The 14853-nt window shown below is 46.6% G+C and overlaps 1 long non-coding RNA gene across 6 annotated transcripts in view; it reads left to right on the forward strand.

Annotated features, from left to right (window-relative positions):
- Positions 1–12851: 12851 nt before the first annotated feature.
- LOC310681146 overlaps positions 12852–14853 on the forward strand; it is a 48418-nt gene continuing 46416 nt past the window's right edge. For 4 of the 6 annotated variants that reach the window (XR_014513132.1, XR_014513133.1, XR_014513134.1 and 1 more), the window contains exon 1: positions 12858–12989. This is a non-coding gene — a long non-coding RNA (uncharacterized lncRNA). Of the gene's footprint in view, positions 12990–14853 lie in introns of all 6 variants that reach the window. The other 2 variants (XR_014513131.1, XR_014513136.1) reach the window with 2 other exon arrangements.

The raw sequence follows: 14853 nt of genomic DNA on the forward strand, positions 1-14853 counted from the left end.
TTCAGGCCTTATCCGGGCATAAGACTCCACTTTGTTCTATGGAATCTAGAAATCCACCCTGCTTTACATACCGGAAAAGGCACTTGATCTTGCACCAAACACCCAACACCTTCAGGCTTACAGAAGGTATGCATTAAAAATGTAGCAAGCAAGGCATTTTTAATGCCATTATAAAACAAAATCACCCCTTGGTAAGGAGGAGGGAATCCTGACTGAGGACCCAGAACTATCTAGCTTGGCTGTTGGGGAAAATAATTTTGCTGCCTTCCAGTAAGCACTGAATTCAGCAAACAATTGCACCTGTAATGTCTGCCAATGCTGGCATACAGCTAGCTTTCTCTCCTATCCACACACACACATCTCATTAATTGGAATAGTGGCAGCAGTTCATTGCACTGCTGGATCAGTTACTTCTAGTATTGAGAAGGGGGAACAGTAGATGCAGAAGGATATTTGTGTATACTATAATGTGGGCATGCAGCTCTAAACTAGGGGGCAGATTTAGGAAGCAATGCACCACTAGGATTAGGCCTAGAGATCCAAAGCATCATGCATAGGGATAGCCTTCTGTGCTACCCCATCACATTGCACCATAACAGGAAGCCCAAACATGTATTGCTAAAGATCTGTTGTTCTGATGTAGAACAGATTCCCCCATTCTTGAATCAGTGGCTTGCAGAAGGTTCTGTAAGTATTTTGGTACCTAACATATTTGGTTGTTTTCTTGCTTAATGCAAAGGAATCTGCCTTGTTGGCTGCGATGAGGCTCTTTTGTGAATTATTAGGGGTTTTGTACTTCCTGCAGATTACTTCTCGGTCTCCCTGGAAACGGATCATCAATTGTTGATCAGACACAAGTAAACACCGTTTCCAAAATCTAGAGCTTCGTGTGATACATGGGGTCCAGGAGGCCTTCCCATTCACTTTACTGGAAAGAGCAGCTCTGTACAGAACTGACCCCAATTCTCTGGAGCAATTGGGAAATCCCTTGCAACCACACAGGTGTGCACAGGAACCCCTGTTTGGACAAGGCTTCTCCCCCAGGTGTGAACGAGCCCTGCCACACTAATTTGAATAAATGTAGTAGGATATTGGTTCAAATTAAGTTATTGACAAGATCTCTTCTTTTCTCTTTCTCAGGGTGTGTCTGAGAACAAGAGTTCAGTCCCTGTGGAATCGCTTAGCTTGACCTTTCCACTAATCTACTGGAAGTTCTGGTGATGCTGCTAAAGTTTACCTGAGTCTGGCTCAAAAATGAACTTATGTGGTTTTTAACAGGGCAACTCCCCAACTATTCCCAGGCTTGGATCAAAATAGCAGCAGGCCTTGGGGAGACGTCCAAGGAGCCAGCACCATAGAACCCCTGCTTTGTAGCATGTGAAGATGGCCAAGGGTGATGGAGAAGATGAGGTGTGGAAATGGCTGCTTACCGTCCTCCCAATGAGCAGTGGTTGCAGCCTGATGCAGCCCCTCCACTCTCATCCACACACACCACACCATTTTTGCTGGTTTTCCTATCCCTTTCAGCCGCCACGGAGGCTCACGTTGTTTTAAATGTTAAAGAACAGTCTGTATCCATACCAGCCAATGCAGTGGAGATGTGTAGCTCAATGGTAGTGCATTTGCTTTGCATGCAGAAGGTTCCAGATTTAATCCCTGGCACCTCCAGGTAGGGCTGGGAGAGATTCTCTTACTGAAACTGCAGAGAGCCACTGCCAGTCAGTGAAGGGAATACTGAGATAGATGTACCAATGGTCTGAGTCAATATATGTAAGGCAGTTTCCTATGTTGGCCAGCATTAGGGAGGCCTTTTTTAGGGTAGTATATGCATACATCGGGAGCATAAATGCCACAAACCATTGACTTACTGGGTTGCCAAAGTTAGCTGTGGTGCTTCTGCTTTATTAGAGTTGCCAACTTACTGGAACCATGTCTAAATAGTACAAGATACATGTGTAATCTTGACACCCACACTAACAGCTCTATTTCTTACAAGTGCAGAATGATTATTATGGGGCACCTGTAAGAGTTCCAGTTTCACAGATCAAAGTAGTCAAGTGTGCACTTATGGGATAAGGTATTTATCGCATATAAACTGGTCCCAAGCTGTCAGCAACTTCAGATACCAATGGTAACACCTCGACCATTGCCCGGTAACAATTTGGCAACCAGTGCATATCTCCGAGCAGAGGTGTTATATGTTGACAGGGACTCATACCTGTCAGCGGTTGTGCTGTAGCATTCTGTACTAACTGCAGTTTGTGGGTCAAATGTAAGGGAAGCCGCACAAAGAATGAATAGCGGTAGTCCAACTTTGAAGTCACCAGTGCCTGAGCTACTGCGGTCAAGCTCTACATAAATCAACTGGTGATGGTGGTGTGTCCAGTTTGCTTGATCATATACTCTGTAGGAATCAAAGTATGCAACAAGAGGGGAAAGTACTAAAGAGCTGCTGCCATTTACATGATAAGGGTTTTTGTGTGTGCGCGTGTGTTTCTTTTTAAAGTATTATTAAATTAGCCATGCTTTTATGTTTGAGGGCATTTCTCCCCGCTCAGAAGCCACTTTTTAATCTGATGTAAATCCAATTAAGTCTTAACATTCTGAAATGAAAGACCCACTCTTTGAATTTATGTATAACTGATTTAAAGCAACTGCCAACTTCATGCTAAGCAAATAAACTATTAAAGGGAATGTGTGAAATTAGACGCAAATCAGAGACAGATTGATTTTGTTTTTATTTCAATAAATTAATACTATACGGCTGAGGTAAAGCATGGATTTTGTTTCAAAACTAGAAAGTTAAGATTTAATTAATCACCTTTTTTTTTAAAAAAAATACCTCATTCATGTGGAAAACAGAGTTTAATGCCTTAGGGGCCTTACATAACGTCCAACATTTCTCTGATGAAAATAGGGATGTCCCATTCCATAATGATAATTTTACTATTTATACCTCACATATCTTACCGGGTTACCCCAGCCACTCTCAGCAGTTTCCAACATATATAAAACTATAACAAAACATTAAATATTTAAAAAAACCTTCCCTATACAGGATTTCCTTCAGATGGCTCAGGGGTCAAATAACTCCATACCTTCTATAATTTCTCCAATGAAAATAGGGACATCCTAAGGAAAAGTGGGACATTCCGGGATCAAATCAGAAACCAGGACAGCTTCTCTAAATCAGGTATGTCCCTCGAAAGCAGGGACACTTGGGGGGGGGGTTGACCCTACTCTTTCTGTCCTTGCACTTGGAATAAAAAGTGGTGAGGATTTGTTTAGCATATTTCAGACACACAATCATGGACTTATAAGGCCATAAAGTATATAACAGAATCCTAACCAAGTTTCTGGTTCCAGTCCTGATGCTCTCTGGAGCTGATACAAAACTTGTACTGTGGCCTCCCTTCTCCCTATGCCCCATAAAAGACACTGCCTGCTTTGGAAGAGTGATTGGTGCCTTTCAGCTTCTTGGTTTCAGCTCTCCCTCCGCGCCCCCCCCCCCGGCTGCCTGATTTGTATTTATAGTGGACACAACAGTATGATATGCACGCATATTCTTTAGGCGTGCACCAAATGCCATTTAAAAACTGCTCCATACCCTGGGATACAGTGTCAGATCTTGCAGGCACTCACGAGACCCGAGGCCTGACTCATTTATTGACATAAATGACATATCTAACACACATCTACTCCAGTCACATATTGACCATCAATTTGCTCACCATCAACTTCATGGTACATTTGTTGCAGTTTAAAAAAGAAGAAAAGGAAAGGGAAAACTCAGAGATCTGCTCTGGTTTGCTGAGGGGTGTACTAGTATTAAAAAAGAAATGGAAAGTAATGATGCCTCTAATCCTAGGGCCCCATCCACTATAAGCCTCTCTCAATCCAACACATTTTGCTGTTGCAAACCCTGAAGACATGAGAACCTATTGGCCTGATTTCTCAGACTGATTTATAGTCTGAACTGAACCACAGCTAGATCAAAAGACCATAAAGAATAATATAACTCTTTCTGAACGCCTCCCGGGTATGTCTTTGAAAGGACGAAAAGTGTAGAAGTGAATATAATATTATTTTTAAGTTTGTGGTGAACAGTATGAACACTTTTAAAAATCAAGTGTCCATTAATCCACCTAGTGCAAATGACAATGCTATAGAACTGTAAAGGACCTGCAGCCCAAACTGACACAAAACAGTTTGTGCGCTGTGGTACTGCTTTTTGGCAGTTGCCCAAAGCAGGCCTCTTGGGGTTGAAGGCTGCTTAAGTAGTTTGGCTGGTTGATGGCTTCGCCTTCTCTGTTTAGCTGCAGATACAAGCCTATTAGGACCAAACTAGCCGTGATTTCCCCTTTCCCCAGCCACCTTTCCCCTACCTCTGAACTAAAAGCAACTGAACTGGCCCCTAATTTGGCACAAAGGCTAACCTTTCCTCTCCTCAACTTGTTTACCTCCTGAAGATACAGGATGGAAGATCAGGAGCCAACTGGTGAGGACAAACCTGCAACAGATGGAATTGTGACCTTGGAGGAGCAGGGCACTGTGGATGCTGATTCCCTGAAGCCACCAGAAGAAGGCCCTGTGAAAGAGGCATTGGCTACATCTTCATGAAAGGCATTATACAATCATCCTAAAACTATTTTTAGAATTAGACATTAAACAACATACCTATATATCTTAAGAAGCATGCAGATATACAGTTTAAAGTGAAACACACATTTTCTAGAAGAGAAGTCTGAAAAAAGCAGACACATCAAGAAAGCCAAACAGCTTTTCAGAGTCTGATTGCCTACTAAATAATTAGAAGTGTTTGTGTGCGTTTTATGACTGGTCATGTATTTTCAACATAAACTAGGAGTCTGTCCTTGGATGTAGACATGACATTGTTTTCAGGGAACATGCACTAGTTGCCCTAGCATTCCTAAAGAGTTTTATTTGGGCAAACTGAGATCAGCTGACTATGCATCTTGGCTACAGATGCCCTGGCTGCTTCTTTGTAGTAGCTCAGGTGTTTACACATGAAGCTGCAGAAATACTGAAGACTGAAAGGTGTCTTTGATTGGCACACAACCCCATCCTCAAATAAGTGTTTGTGCAAACTTGTCTGTTTTGAGAAGTTGATGTTTCTTTCCCCCATGCCTCTACTTCCATTTTAAAAATGCATCCAGAATAGGATTTTAGGAATGCTTGGTGCAAGTTACTTAAATTAGTCTCAGGGAACCAACATCAGTTTTGCGAAGAGGAAAAGAAGTACTTGCTTGACTCCTCGTAACTCAGAGGGTAGCTGTTAAGCCACATTCTTGTTTCCAAATATGTACATATGTATGGATGCCTATTTTAAGCAATTCTGCACCCCACCACTCCCTAGGAAAGACAACCCCTGGGGTTCCTTCCAATTCTACAATTCGGTGATTCTATGGAAATGCTTTCAAAAGGGGATTCATTAGAGAGGTGAAGCCCTAAAGGGCAGCTAGGGAAAAAAATGATCTTTCCCTGTTTCCCTTTTATCTCCTCTGCTGCTGCTGTTTGTTTCAGTTCTTCATCTTGCCCTAGCACTGCCTGTGAATGCTAATCAGGACCTTTTCCAAGCCTCAGGCAGCCATTTCCAGGTAATTGGTCCAGATACCCAAAACCTGACCCACTCGTTTATACACCAAAGAGGTTTGGTAATCCATGGCTATTTTAAGAACGCCTGTGGCCAACCCAGCCCAGAAGACGCCTAATCTGTATGCTTAAGAAAGAGTAAATTACAATAATCACAACCGTATCATGTTTTTATGATACAGTATCCTAGTGATTTTATAACTACAAAGCAGATAATAGCGACGGAGCTTTTAAAATCCTTACCATAAAATGCTTTCCATTAGAACAGCTGCATGTCTCTAGTCTGGGCACCGACAGTTAATAGGTAAAAGCGTGTTTACTTACTGGCTGCTCAGTCCTTCCTGGAAGTCTGAGGGTTGCTTCAACTAGGCAAGTTTTTTACCAGGCCCCACTTGTATTGCTCTTGGATATGCGAGTGCAGTGTGTGAGACAGGTGATGTACACGGGTCAACCGTAACTTTTATGGTTGTGGTTACTCAGTTCACATTGTAATACTGGAGGGGGGGGACAGGAGATGTGGTGGTGGGGACTACCTTCAGAGTCTGTGTAATGCCCCTTGGTCTTGGCTGATATGGTGGTGGTGGTAAAAGTTGCCAGGCACAACTTTGTAGGTAGTCTGCAGGAAAAAGTCAGTGGATGATTTCTGATTCTGAATGTCTAAGAAACTCTGGGAATGCATAGACGGGAGGAGCGCATGCCTTCCCCACCCACTCTCATCCAGTGGCGTAGTGTGGGTTGTCAGCACCCGGGGGTGAGTGTATGCTGAGGATGGCCATGCCAGCCCAAGCCCTCACCACCAACCAAGCAGTGGCAGTCTAAGCCGGTGACGAGTGAGGCAAACCAAGGGGAGGGAGAAAGAGGCTCAAAGCCGCCCTGTGAGGAGGGGAGACCTTAGTACAGTGGTGCCCTGTTGCAAAGGAGGAGGCAGCTACCAGACCCTCTGCTTGGTGGGCAACGGCTGCAGCATCCTCCCCTCCCCTCTCTTCCAGCCAGCCCAGGGGCAGGGAACATGTGAATGTTCCTTCGCAGGCTACGAGGAGGAGGTGCCAGTGCCGCCCTAGCCCTGAAGGCGTGGCTGAGGTGTGGCTTGGCTCCTCACGGCTGCAGCCATGATAAGGGAGCTTGTTGTGGGGGCACCTGGTTGCACACCCTTGCACTCCTTCAAAAATCTGCACCGAGGGCCAAGGCCCCCCTGGCTCTCCCCAAGCTACACTCCTGCTCTCATCTAAACCTGGTGTAATCTAGGTTTGTGTGCATGTGAAAGAGAACAAAGGGGAAGCTACAACTGCCACCATCCCTGACTATAGGCTACACTTCTTGGTCTGATGGGAGCTGGGAGTGAAATAATATCTAGAAGGTCACAAGCTAGCCACCCCTGGTTTAAGATGTACCGTAGATCTGCCTCAATCTATGTTCTATTTACATATATGAAAATGGACTAAAATATTATAAACACTCTGAACTCCTTCCAATCCAAACCTAGGTAAGCGCTACACCCCTGCAATGTTTCAGCACTTCAAGCTCATATAGGCCCTTTCCATCTAGGAAATATGCATATGTAAACCCTTAGGTGGCAGGTAAATTGGCATGCACTCTGCAAATATCTAGAGCAAATTATCAATCCTGCCTTCCTCCAACCAGTTCATTAATTAAACAACAACAACAACAATCCCCCAGCTTGCTACTGCTGTCAGGCTGGAATGTCCTGCTCTGGCTGAAGGAAAGCCAGAAAGTAAAGACAGAGAGAAGCAGCCTGAATTTCTGAGCAACAGCAAATCAAGGAAGTAGGGTGTGGGGAGATGGAAACAAGGGCAGCACCTTGGTATCATAAGAAAAGGTAGAAGTGAGACCTTTTGATCAGGTGGTGTTCAATCAGAACTGGGTTAATTTCTACCATCTGGTCTGTCTGCTCTAAAAAGACAACTACCCAACACACACACAGATTTGCTTTGCAGGTCTCATCCAGATGCACACACCTTTCAGCCATTAGTAATCAAAGGCACCCTTTCCTTCCCAGCCTAGTTAACTACTCTTCGTACTGAAGGACAAACTGCATCCTGCCACGTCCGAAACAGAATGAAGCCCCGCCCCCCTAGTTTTTAAAACCACCCCATGGATGGTACTGGAGCAATTAACCCAATGTGTGGGGGGGGGGAGGTGCGAGATTTGGGAAGCTTGCAGAGATAAAGTGGCAGTTTTGCATTTAACACCAGCATTTAGCACTAGCTCAGGGTATAGAGAGCTGCTTGATTAGAGGGGGGAGGAAGGGAGGATGGGGTGGGGGGAATTGAAAGTGCCTCCTTCAGCTTCCCCCCTATCTAGTTGGTGTTGTGTATTGAGTCAAAGGATTTTATATCTGTATTATTATTGTCTATATTTGCATTAGGGTAAAGTAACTGCCTTTTGGTTTCAGGGGGTACAGCTACTATTGGTTCATTTAAACTGCTGTATTTGGATCCTCTGTCTTATTGGTTTCCTCCAAAAGGCAGGACTGTGATTGCCTGATATTGTTCCCTCCAAAATGTATCCTTTCTAGCTAGTCCCCTGTCCCTATAAATGTAGCTTTCCCCTCCTCAGTCTTCAGTCTTGTTTGCTGTAATAAAGAAGTGTTACTAGAGAACTGTCTCCAGCAGATTATGTCAAGAGAGCTGAAATCACAAACCCCACGTCACAACAACTGGCGACGAGGATGGGATCCGGAATGCTGAGGAGCGGTTAAACGCAGCCCTGCCTCAGAGTCCGGATTGCAGCTAAGAACAAGACTCACTGGCCAGCTGAGAAGACGACCCTGCCACAGGACAATGGAGAGTCCAAGGGTATTGGAGCCCTTCCAGCCATCAGAGCCCCACACGTGGGAAGACTACGTCGAACGCTTCGAGTTCTTCGCAGTGGCTCAAGGGATCACCGATGCCAGCAAAAGAAGGGCCACATTCCTGAGCTACTGTGGGCCTGAGACCTTCAAGCTGGCCAAGGCATTGCTTGCTCCAGCGAAGCTAAGTGAGACATCTCTCAAAGATATTCTTGCCTGCCTAACAAGCCATTTGGCGCCTACTGAGACCAAGATGGCCCGGCGGATGGAGTTTCATGAGAGGCAGCAGCGTGCTGGGGAGTCTGTATCTGCATTTCTAGCTGAACTGCGGAAGCTCGCTCAGCACTGCGACTTCCAAAATCTGGAAGAGACTCTCCTGGATCGGTTTATCGGTGGTCTGAGCAGCAAGAAAGCCAGAAGACGCATCGTGGCTAAAGAAGAGGTTACCCTTGCTTCAGCCTTGAAGGAGGCCACCGCCACGGAGAATTATGAAAGAGAGGAGCTTGATGCCAGTCGCAAGGCCCCTAAGCCACAGATAGAAGTTGCGCATGCCATGGACGAGCTAGAGGCTACTCCGAGCCAGAGCCCAGTCCGTGGGGTCGAGTCAGTGCGTCAGGCCTGCACAGTGCACAAAGATCACCGAGGCAGGTGTCCAGGTTGTGGCGGAAACCATGAGCGGAAGAGTTGTCGTTTCCGGGATGCTATGTGCCGGACGTGCGGGAAGACAGGTCACATCGCCAGGGTCTGTAGATCGGCGGCGTTGGGAGCGACAGGAACACCTAGACTGGAGCATCGCAGACCGCCCACAGCAACCCATTTTCTAAAGGACTGCCACTATGTAACGGAGATCAACGGGAGGGTCGTGCAGTTCCCAGCGCAAGGCAAGGCACACGTCAAGGTGAAGATTGAGGGTCAGCAGTGCGACATGGAGGTGGACTCCGGATCTGGATTCACTATCGTGTCGGACCAGACCGCGAGGACATTCTTCCCCAGGGGTAAGTTGCCCCCTCTGGAGCCCTTCCCGGCAACCTTGCAGTCATACTCAGCGGGCCGCATCCATGTTATGGGAATGTGTGCCGTGAGAGTTCAGTTCCGGGACAAACAGGCTGTACTCAAACTGGTGATTGCGAAGGGCAGTCGCCCCAGTCTCCTGGGCACTGACTGGTTCCCCGCCCTGGGACTGAGTATATCAGGGCTTAATTCAATCCAAACCTGCCCTGAGATGAGCGAGGCATTATGCAAAGAGTTTGCTGGTCTCTTTAATGGAAAACTGGGTTGTTATAAAGGGCCCCCAGTTGACTTCGAGTTGGACCCTGGGGTGGCCCCAATCCGACTCAAACCAAGGCGAGTGCCATTTGCACTGCAACCCAAGATCGAAGCAGAGCTGGATAAATTGGTCAAGCAGGGAGTTCTCTCACCCGTGGACTCTGCTAAGTGGGAGACTCCAATCGTCACGCCCCTTAAAGCAAATGGGGAAGTCAGGATCTGTGCAGATTACAAATGTACTATCAATAAGGCACTCAGGGGAAACTCATACCCCATTCCAGTCGTATCACATCTGTTGGCTAAACTGGCTGGGGGCAAGGTGTTTGCCAAAATTGACCTGGCACAAGCCTACCAACAGCTGCCAGTAACCCCACAATCAGCGGAAGCACAGACTATTGTCACACATAAAGGGGCGTTCAGAGTTAACAGATTACAATTTGGAGTTTGTGTGGCCCCAGGGATTTTTCAAGGGCTCATGGAACGCCTGTTAAGAGGTCTGCCGGGGGTCTTGCCATTTTTTGATGACGTTTTGATTGCTGGAAAAGACCCACAGGAACTGGTTGCGCGTGTCCGTGCAGTGTTGCTCAAGTTCAAGGAGGTGGGGTTGCAACTGAAAAAGGAAAAATGCAGTTTTGGGGTGCCAGCTGTGGATTTCTTGGGGTTTAAAATTGATGCATCAGGCATCCACCCCACAGATGCTAAGATTAAGGCCATCATCGAGGCACCACGACCACAGAACAAGACGGAGTTGCAGTCATTCCTGGGACTTATTAACTTTTATCATTCGTTCTTACCCCATAAAGCTTCGGTAGCTGAACCATTACATAGACTGTTGCAGAAAAAGAATGTGTGGCGATGGGGGCAGGGGCAGCAGAAGGCTTTTGACTCCTTGCGAAGAATGCTGAGTAGCGGGAGCGTCCTTGCTCATTATGATGAGTCAAAGCCGCTGGTCCTGGCATGTGATGCCTCTCAATACGGCCTGGGGGCGGTGCTGAGTCATAGGGAACTGGATGGGTCGGAAAAGCCCATCTCTTTCTATTCCCGTACGTTGTCGCCCACGGAGCGCAACTATGCTCAAATTGACAAAGAGGCGCTTGCAATTGTGGCAGGAATCAAAAGGTTCCATGATTATGTGTACGGTCGCCATTTCTCCATTGAAACGGACCACAAACCACTGTTAGGGTTGTTCAACCCGAACAAACAAACGCCACAAATTCTCTCCCCCAGAATGTTGCGTTGGTCTATATTCCTGAACGGGTTCCAGTACACCTTGACCCATGTGCCGGGGAAACGGTTGTGCCACGCTGATGCGCTGAGTCGATTGCCCCTTCCTGGCGGGAGCAATGAGGATCCCGCTCCAGCGGAGCACATAATGATGCTGGAAACACTTCCGGGGGCTCCTGTAACGGCTACTGATATAGCTGAGAAAACGAGGAAAGATGCTGTTCTCTCCCGTGTGCTCACTTGGGTGGGGAGGGGGTGGCCAGGTGGTCCGCATGAAGACAAATTCAGGCCTTATGCGACAAGGCAGCACGAGTTGTCCATGCATAAGGGTTGTCTCCTGTGGGGAGATAGGGTGATCATCCCAGCACCACTGAGAAACAGGGTGCTTGAGACGCTTCACATGGGACACCCGGGAATGGTCAGGATGAAGTCGCTAGCCCGATGTTATGTGTGGTGGCCTGGAATGGACCAGAACATAGAACAATGGGTACGAACATGTAAGGCATGCCAAGAGGTGCGGCCAGAAGTGGCCAGAGCACCAGTTCACTGGTGGGAGCAGTCCAGATCTCCCTGGAGCCGGCTGCACTTAGATTTTGCTGGGCCATTCCAGGGGAAGGTCTTTTTGGTTGTCGTCGATGCATATTCCAAATGGTTAGAAGTGGCGATGGTCCCTAGCATGGCATCAGCTGCCGTAATCAAGGTGTTGAGGCAGCTGTTTGCAACCCACGGGTTACCTGAGACCATTGTATCAGATAATGGGGCAGCTTTTGTATCCCAAGAATTCAGGGCATTCTTGGCTGATAACTTCATAAGAGGGGTCACATCCGCGCCCTTTCACCCATCCTCCAATGGGCAGGCTGAGCGCATGGTAAGAACAGCCAAAGAATCCATTGCGCGCTTAATGGAGGGTAACTGGTCAGCTCGCATCGCGCGAATGTTATTTTTGCAGCATGCGACGCCGTGTACTGCGACGGGCAAGTCGCCAGCTGAGCTGCTCTTGGGTAGAAGACTGGTAACGGTGCTGGATTATGTCCACCCGGATAAAATGCCAAACCATAATTCAAGAGCAACCCCCCAGGCTGAGACTGACACAACAAGGTATCTCGCCCCTGAAGATCTGGTCTGGGTGAGGAACTATTCACGAGGTTCGCGGTGGGTGGCTGGTGTGGTCACCCGGGCTAGTGGACCTGTGTCCTATTATGTAACCTTGGAAAATGGGCAAGTTTGGAAGAGACATATAGATCAGCTGAGGCGCCGGGCGCTCAGCAGGGAGGAGTCAGATAATTCATCCCTGGCTAACGACGCAGAGCTGCAAGACCAGAGTGAAAATGGCCCAGAGGTGCAGTCACCAGGGGCTTCAGCAAATGAACCAGGGTCTGCTAGTCCTCATGATGACGAGGTACAGGTAGGGAACCCTGAGATGTCTGGGACTCCATCTGTTCCTGAGGAAACCCCTATAGCAGCCCCTCTACCACAGGTAACACCCAATCCAGAACCGGCAACGCCTGTTGTCAGGAGATCAAGTAGAAGTTGTAGGACCCCACAGTACCTGAGAGATTACGTCTGCTGTGCTCACTAGGGGGGGAGGGGTGTTGTGTATTGAGTCAAAGGATTTTATATCTGTATTATTATTGTCTATATTTGCATTAGGGTAAAGTAACTGCCTTTTGGTTTCAGGGGGTACAGCTACTATTGGTTCATTTAAACTGCTGTATTTGGATCCTCTGTCTTATTGGTTTCCTCCAAAAGGCAGGACTGTGATTGCCTGATATTGTTCCCTCCAAAATGTATCCTTTCTAGCTAGTCCCCTGTCCCTATAAATGTAGCTTTCCCCTCCTCAGTCTTCAGTCTTGTTTGCTGTAATAAAGAAGTGTTACTAGAGAACTGTCTCCAGCAGATTATGTCAAGAGAGCTGAAATCACAAACCCCACGTCACAACAGTTGGTATGATCCTTTCCCTCCAAAAGAGAACTTCGGGACCACTTTATGCAGTTCAAGCGAAGCAAGAAAAGGGGCGTCGTGCTTCTTCTCCTTGAGGTAATAGCGTGGTTGTTTTCCTTCTGTGCGTAAGAATGAGGTGGGCACTTAGGAAGAAAGCCCAGTCTTTGGAGTGGCTCAGAATACGAGTTGTGGGATAGGAAGCTTCCTGTTCAAACCTAAAATCTGGGAGGAACTCATACAACGGCCTTAGCCAAGCTGCTTGCCTCCCTCTTTCAGTTTCCCCTGTGGAAAATGAGGACAGTTACTCAGTCGTGTCTTAATAGGATTCCTGTAGAGTTGACAGGACCCAGGACTGGGTTACAACAGGAACACTGTCATACAAATATATGGTAAATGGTTAAGAAATTGGTCCCCAAATGCATGGTTGGGTTAAAAGTGGGTCCTGGGGCCTGAAACTACATACTTACTACTACCTGACATAGTTACTACAAAGCCAGTATTAATTATTCTGAGTTGCTCAGGTCTTAACATGCCTTCAGGTGGAGCCACACCCATGTCCCGGTATTGCCTTTATGGTGGTGCTTTGAATACAGTATCTGATTGATAATGGGATCCTCCTATCCCTCTTTGTTCTCCACATGGTGCTAGTCCCTTTTAAGTGCAGTTTACTGTATGTTCCTGTTATAAGAATTTAAAGTCTCCAATATATAAATTAAATGTTAATCAATGTACAAGGCAAAGGCATACATAAGTATCTTCTTCTTTAGCGATCGCTCGTAGCCGAATAAGATTGTCTTCTATAAACACGGTTTTAACAATGAGTCCGAAAGTGACTGTGGAGGCCAGTTCTGGATCCACATGTCCTTCCATAGTGGGGATATTGGTTTCCGGGCGGGAATTGATCACGGTGTGGATTTGCCAAGCGTACCTTCACATCCTGAATTCGAGTGTCTTCAAAGCCCATGACACCTTTGGTAAAGGCTGTTCTCCAACTGGAGTGCTCGCAGGCCAGTGTTTCCCAGTTGTCAGTGTTGCCTTGAACACTGTTTGCCTTGAAACAGTCTTTAAACCTCTTTTGTTGACCACCAGCATTACGCTTTCCATTTTTAAGTTCGGACTAGAGTAGTTGCTTTGGAAGACAATCATCAGGCATCCACACAACATGACCAGTCCAACAAAGTTGATGTTGAAGAATCATTGCTTCAACACTGGTGATTTTTACTTCTTTCCAGTACACTATCAGTTCACCTGTCTTCCTAAGTGATGTGTAAAATTTTCGGAGACACTGTTAATGGATTCTTTCGAGGAGTTGGAGATGGCGTTTATAAGTGGTTCATGTTTCACAAGCATATAGTAAGGCTGGTATTACAATAGCTTTGTAAACAAGCATTTTGGTTTCCCTGTGAATGTCCTGGTCCTCAAACACTCTGCACTTCAATCGGGAGAAAGCCGCACTCGCAGAGCTCAGGCGATGCTGGATTTTGGCATCAATGTTGGCCCTTGTGGAAAGAAAACTGCCTAGGTAGAAGTGATCAACATTTTCCAACGTTACATCATTGAGTTGGATTTGTGGCGCTGCAGAGGGGTTATTTTGTACTTGTTGGTGCAGCACTTTGGTTTTTTGGATGTTGAGTGATAGGCAAAGCTTTTCGTAAGCTTCGGCAAAGATATTTAGGATGGTTTGGAGGTCATCCTCTGAGCATGCACACACTATGTTGTCATCAGGATACTAAAGCTCTATGACGGAAGTTATGGTAACCTTACTCTTTGCTTTCAGCCTGCTCAGATTGTAGAGCTTTCCATCTGTTTAATATACGATTTCTACTTCGGTGGAGAGTTTCCCTTTGACAAAGTGTAGGATCATGGCAATGAAAATAATGAATAGAGTTGGGTCTGAAACAGTGCAGGAAAGCAGTCCTGAAGCCATTTTGACTTTCCCAGTGACTTCAAGTGTTCCTCTGCAGTAAGGGAGGCAAATGGGGAAAGCCTCCCCATGGTCT

The sequence above is a fragment of the Podarcis tiliguerta genome, assembly GCF_965153285.1.
Source record: "Podarcis tiliguerta genome assembly, chromosome: 1".
Classification (NCBI taxonomy): domain Eukaryota; kingdom Metazoa; phylum Chordata; class Lepidosauria; order Squamata; family Lacertidae; genus Podarcis; species Podarcis tiliguerta.